The following is a 7,152-nucleotide window of genomic DNA, read 5'->3' on the forward strand; positions in this document are numbered from 1 at the left end:
TTCCGTTTCCTAGGCCGCCTACAGTACGTCACTGGCTGGTAATGAAACCAACGTCCAGTACTAGGGCGCGTACGTGAGGGGTTGCTTTTACAAAAGAGATATTTTCAAGATTGCACCTCTTTTGTCCTCTCATAAAACTGGACACCAGGGCAGTTCTTTGGTAGCGCACGCTGCAGGCATCTGCGGGGAGTTCGTCGCACTGTAGTTTTCTGTGCGGCAACGCCACACTCAGACTGCCCTCGCGGCAAACGTCATATCTGATCAGATGACAAAAAGCTGATCAGCTGAATAGTATTTTTTAACTCTGATGCTGCTGCTAGTGACCTTTCGTCTGCGACAGCTGTATCAGAGAATTTTGTCGGGATAAACATCATGGCTGCCAATGCCGTAGAACAACTTATCTGAAAACTCCTATGTACACTTTAGTGACGCTGTGGGCTTCTTTTTTTCGTTTTCAACACATCATCGCATGCGTTCTGGTTAGGCTTAGCGGCTTAACCACTTCGGAATCAGGAAAAGTGCTAGTGCCTCTCATTATTTGTGATTTAATTATGCGAGAATCAAGCGCTTCCCGCTTGAAAGGCGTTGGCATAATAAGGAACAAGTATAGTGTAGAAGGACCCCTTGGAATTCAAGTGGACAGATGCGAAAGAGATGTCGGATATGAACAGCTGCATAATTTCCTGTTCAGTTGGGAATTTATTTCACCGCTTAAATGAGCAAGCAAACGGGCTTTTGACCACACTCATTGATTAGGTGTGATCTTTGCGAATTCTGGAGTCTGTGTTACGATCATCTTTCAACGGCGTAAACACCGCATATCGCTTGGTGTATATCGCTGCGGAAGATGAAACTTTTCGCGTATAGCCCATGGACACGGTAGAATGATAGCTGCCACATACGTCGCTAAGTGTCGTTAGCCACCAGGTTGGTCCCCAGGTCACCAGTTTATTTTGTTATCAGGTAGCCAAAGCAATGAAGTGGAAGAAATCCAAGCCCTCTGAGGAGCCTGAAATCCAATCGGCGGTCTTGCGAACCTCCCTCTGCCATGGGCCCAGCAGTGCTTCGATCCGATAAGCTGATGCTACAGTGCCATAAAGCATGGCAGAAAAGAGCGAAATAAAGCATGGGGCGTTTAGTTGACACTTTATGCGGCAAACCTTTCCTGGTGTCTTCTATTGTGCTTCTACTCTAGATTACAACTCTATACTTCATGAGCCCGCGAGAAAATCTAAAACTATTCTGCACGGTACCTAACCTTAGCCAACGTCTATCCTCAGTTGAATAGAGAACATCACCAGTAGCTATCTTTTACTTTCAAAATAAAAAGCGGACCTTAGAACATGAAATAGCCATACTTGCAAGCCCATATGTTATTTAACTAGGATCAATAACAAATACTTTAAGCTATATAGATCATTATTACGGTATCTCTGCCACCCTATCATAACAAAGTGCCCCTCAAGCACATTGCTCAACTCTAAACCTCGAGAGATTGGGACGCTTTTGCTTAGGTTCGAGCAGAGGCACCAGGAAACAGGCATACTGGACGCACTGCCAAGTACTGATGGCCAGAGAGCCGACCAACGGACCTCTTCGTGTAATTTTCTATTCGTAAATGATCTTACACCTACACAGTGTCGGATAAACGGCCCCCAGAAGAATGCATTACTGAGGAATACCTCGCCCTGAACGAAAAAAATGTGACATTACGCCTCATCTTATTCAGATGGCTCAATATTCTGTCATTTTACCGGAAGCGTAAAAGGGCTAGGAAAAGGGGAGCTATCAGTGTGTCTTAATGCGAATTCATTTTTCTCTGCACAGTGTTTCGCTATCGGTGCTGCGGTGGACAATATGAATTTCGAGACTCTAAGAGCAGTGTCATTTGCGCAGACGCCTTGAGCCTTTATTGTACAGCCTTTGTAAAAAGTACAGAAGCCAGTGCTGTTTGCTTCAAGCCCTGTAGTGGGGATTTTTTAGCATCCGTGGAAGTCTTAACCAGGCTGTCGAGCAGAAACCAAACCTGAAACCTGAACCCGAAACCGGAACCGAACCGAATCGATATTTTTTCCGCCATCTTGGACTAGAACCCGAACCGGAACGATTTAAAGGAAGCGTTCCGAACTGGTTCGGGACTTCGTTCAGCCCCACTTTTTTTTGCCACCTGGCATACTTTTATTTCTTTGTTTTTTCAGACAAAATTAGATGTGCTGGCGCGTAAATTTACCCATCGAAAGCAGTCTGCGGTAGGCAGTGCAAAAATGGCGGCCAGTCTATGCGAAAGAAAAACTGAAGGAAGTCCGGTGTCTAGGAAGAAACGCAATTGGCGTTTTTGTAATGCACTTTCGGCGGCAATTCTCCACACCAATCTGCCTCGGCTACATCGGCTGTAGATGGGTGGGGGTGAAGGTGGGTGAAGATGCATTTTTATCAGTGAGTGCCCGGGTGTGCGCCCACCGGAGTGTGCGTCAAGGGTGGAGGCTGCACACGCACAAGCACACAACTTGATTATTTTTTGGGAAATAAGGATATACTCCTAACGCAGTAAAAAAAAACAGCTATCGTACTGTAGCCCTGAGTGGTATTCGAAGCAGTTCAACAGAGAAGCTTCGTTTACTGATTCTTTAGGCTACTGGGCCATCTCGAAGCTTCTTTTTTTGTTGTTGTTTGGAATATCAGGAACCTCTCTGACCCTCCTCGTGTCTCACTTTAGCGGGTCGAATGCAGGGATCTCGGCACACGACTTTAGGTCATCGTCACTCTCTTAATTCGTCCGCGTATGAAATTTCTGGAAGGCTTACACGTCAAGTGAGGGCAACCAGTCAGCAGGTTGAACTTGCGCAGCGTATGCCTCCTGCGCTAAAATGCTCTTTTCTTTGAGCAGTGACCTCGTTTAACGCGGCGCTTCTGTGTGCTTATCCATCACATGGCTTTCCACACGCTAAACAGCCCTATTAGCACGAAAAGTCCAGACGGAATTCCAGACTCTTTCATTGCAGGCAAAATCTTGTAGCGTAAGGCGTGATCTCAATGTTCTTTTTAAGATCTTGCTGAAGTATGCCCCAAAAAAAGAACACAGCATCACGACACAACACAAGTCATTTTGGCAGTCAGCGGCAAACCTTTGTCCCGGTCTAAACGTTTGCTTCGCTTTTGGCAGGCTCTGCAAGCCAGGGGACAGTATCAGCCGGAAAGCGGCTCGTATCTTCAACGGCTATCGCCTTCGCAACTGCTTCGGGTGACTGATCTGCGCATGCGGCTCTCAAGAAAGCTGCTGTTTCGACATCGCAAGCCATCCTTGCCTTCATTGGCTCTGGACCTGCCAAAGATGTCCCCCTGGCGCCGATCACCGACTATTTAAAGGCCGTCAACTTCGTGGACCGTTGCAGTCAGCGGCAAACCTTTGTCCCGGTCTAAACGTTTGCTTCGCTTTTGGCAGGTGAGTGTTGGTTAAACCTGTTGTAATTCATCACTTTTCGTGTTTTGCCGCTGACTGCACCATGTCTTCTTTGTGTACTTCTTGCTCAAAAGCCATACCGAAAGATAGGAAATTTATGACTTGCTGTGCCTGTGAGGGCGAATTTCACTTGGGGAAAAACTGCTCGTCAGTTACTGATAACGCCTACAAGAAGATGAGTACGGTAACACGTGAAACATGGAAGTGTCCTTCATGCAAGAATGATTTGGTGGCGCAACCTGACGTAGCATCCAACCCCGATGGTGGTTCGTTCTCGCAGCAGCTGTCTGCTCTGAATGTGAAGCTGGATACTTTGACTACCACTGTATCAGCACTGATGGTGAAAATGGAAGAACTATTGTTGGTCAAGGAAACTAGCGAAAAGGTTGCTTCAGCAGTCGAGGACATACAGTCAGCTATTGACTTCCTTTCGTCACGGTATGACTCTGTGCTTGCTACAGTGACCACTAATCAGGCTGAGCTTGCAGATCTTCGGTCACAAGTTCAATCACTGTCTTCAACAGTAGTTTCCCAGACAGAAGTGATTGACAGGATGAGTGGAGAGATAAATGATCTCGAACAATACAGCAGACGACGTAACTTCGAGATTCACGGCGTTCCAGTCAAATCTGATGAAAACTTGCACACTTTCTTAAGTACCTTAGCAGGCAAACTAAACCTTACCGATTTTCAACCAGCAGATATATCGGCAGTCCATCGGCTGCCGTCCAGAGGCGACTATATCCCACCGATCCTAGTACAGACTCAGTCGGTTTCTGTTAGGCAGAAATGGCTCGGAGCTCGGAAGGGCCTTCCTGATTTGGTGCAAGACGACCAGTCTCCTCGGCTGTTTTTTAACGATAACCTGTCTCGGGTTAATCGCGTGCTGTTCCGACTAGCAAGGTTTCGGGGCAAACAAAAGGGTTTTGAGTTCATCTGGACCAAAAATGGGAAGGTCCTTGCAAAGCGGTCCGAAGGCGCACCTCTCATTCGCATCAACAAGTTTTCGGATCTTGAGAAACTAACATAACCATGTCTGATACAGGTTTCGTGAAGTGTTCCGATTTTTCTGAAGTCCGGAAGTTTTTTCAGTATCAAACAGGCAATTCATTTCAGTTTACTCATGTTAATATTCGCAGTATACGGAAACACTGGGACCATTTTTTTGCGTTAACTCACCCTTTTCACTCAAGTTTTGACGTCGTTGCTCTCACGGAAGTGAACGCTTCGTCAGACGTGTTACTACATTTCTCGCTGCCAGGCTACCAGTTATATTCTTACACTCGTTTACAAAGAATGGGAGGAGGAATCGCAGTTTTTGTTAAGGATTCTTGGTCCGTTTCTGAAATTAGTGTTCCTTTCACTCAAGCAGAAGTAGTTGCGCTCCGCCTAAGTACACCTTGGTTGTCGCTGGTTCTTCTCACAATTTACCGCCCTCCGTGTTGTAACGGTCGAATCTTTTTAGCTGAGCTTGATTTTGCAATATCATCGTTCTCCCGCGAAGAACACGTGTGCATTATCGGTGATATGAATATCGATATTCTACGCCCCACTGTGTCAACGGTCGCAGATTATCTGGACATTTTATCAAAGTGGGGACTAGCGACTACAATCCACAGCCCTACACGTGAGGAATACTTAGCTGGGCAGCTTGTCGCGTCTTGCATCGACCACATCAACGTGCGTTCTCAAAACCTGTCGGTGCGGTCTGCTGTGGTTGAGGTCAAGCTTGCAGACCACTATTTCACTTGCTGCTCGTTAACAGATATTTCCAGCCATCCTGCATCTACGCACAGCCAGCAAAAGGTATCAGTACTTGATTATAAGCGTCTTGATGAAAGAATAGCCAAGCATGATTGGGATTCTTTTATACACAGTGTGTCCCCTGCGGACTTATATGACAGGTTCGTCGATGTTTTTCGTTCACACAAAGCAGAATCTTCCCGCATGGTGACAGTTAAACAACGAAATTTAGACAATAAGTGGATGTCTTCCGCAATACTGGAAGCCATTAAAGAGAAGGATCTGCTCTGGGCTCGATCAAGACGTGCCCCAAACTGTTCTCAGCTACGACTGCAGTTTAAACGTGAACGAAACCATGTCAATGCCATGATCCGTCTGGCCAAGCGCAACCACTTTAGGTCTCAGTTTAATGACGCACGTTTTAACAGCAACAAAACATGGTCATTGGTGAATAGTCTGAAAGGAGGGAGCGCTGCTATCTACAATGATACATATTTCATCTCGCATTTTCATAAAGATGGACAGAGCATTGCGAATGACTTCAACAATTTTTTTTCTCTGGTCTCTGGTGCATCTAGAACCCCTCCTACCGACTGTCCTATGCCTCTCAGTGTGATGGAATCTGCTTTCCTTCCTGATTTTACTGAAAGTGATTTAAGGTGTATACTTTTCAGTATCAATCGTAGCAAATCTCCTGGTCATGACGGCCTCACGATTTCTGAATTGTGCAGAAACTTTGAAGTGATTAAAGGTGTTCTACTAGTTATCCTTAACACTATCATTTCTACTGGTATAATACCTGCTTCAATGAAAACTGCTAAAGTTATACCTTTGTACAAGGGTGGCTCCAGAAACATTATGAGTAATTACCGACCTATCTCTATTCTACCATGCATTGGCCAAATTTTTGAGAAGCATCTATTACTCACCATGACGAATTTTTTTAATACGCACAGTGTTCTATCACCTTGTCAGTACGGCTTTATAGCAGGAAAAGGAACAATGGTTCTTCTTGAAGAATTCTCTGACGTGCTAAATTCAGCTTTTGATAAGAATCAAGTCGCATGTTCTCTTTTTCTGGACGTAAGCAAGGCTTTTGATAGCATCTGCCACGTTCTTTTGCTTGATAAACTTTCTGCGCTGGGATTTCGAGGTTCGTTTTTAGAACTGCTTACTAACTTTTTACAAGATAGGCGCCAATATGTGTCGATTTCAAGATTCCATAGCGATTTCACGGCAATTACCTCTGGAGTCCCGCAGGGTTCTATATTGAGTCCTTTATTATTCAATCTATACGTTAACGACCTTGCTACCAGTGTGCCACCTTTGCTGTTTCAGTATGCTGATGACACTGTTATTGTTGCATGTGCAAAGAAATACACTGATGCTGTTACAGCACTACAGATAGCAGCTATTAAAGTCATGGACTGGTTTAAGTTTAATCTTATTAATGTTAATACTTCTAAAACAAAACTGATCTGTTTTCATAACCCATTAAAACAAGTTGAATTGACTGACCGTGTTTATTTGCATACTTCCTCTTGTTTTAATTGCAACTGTGTACCAGTAAAATATGCGCATTCGGCCAAATATCTTGGCCTGATCTTCGACAGCGATCTCTCTTGGAACTCGCACCTTTCTTTTGTTTGCCAAAGGCTTCGTGCTGTATCGTGTGTCCTGTATAACATCAGATATTTTATGCCTTTTTCTGTCCGTAAATGTGTTGCACATGCTCTAGCCTATAGTGTACTTAGGTACGGAATTACTGTTTATGGTCATTGCACGGTTCGCTGGCAACACAGGGTGAATTTGCTTTTGCGTTTGCTTCTAAAGAATATTGCTTACGACCTGTCCATTGGTAATGACATTGATATTTTTAGAAGACTAAAGCTTCCAAGTTTTAACTCTTTATTAACATAAACTATTGTGCTAAAACACTTCTAGTACAG

Source organism: Amblyomma americanum, chromosome 1 (genome assembly GCF_052857255.1).
Source record: "Amblyomma americanum isolate KBUSLIRL-KWMA chromosome 1, ASM5285725v1, whole genome shotgun sequence".
Classification (NCBI taxonomy): Eukaryota; Metazoa; Arthropoda; class Arachnida; order Ixodida; family Ixodidae; genus Amblyomma; species Amblyomma americanum.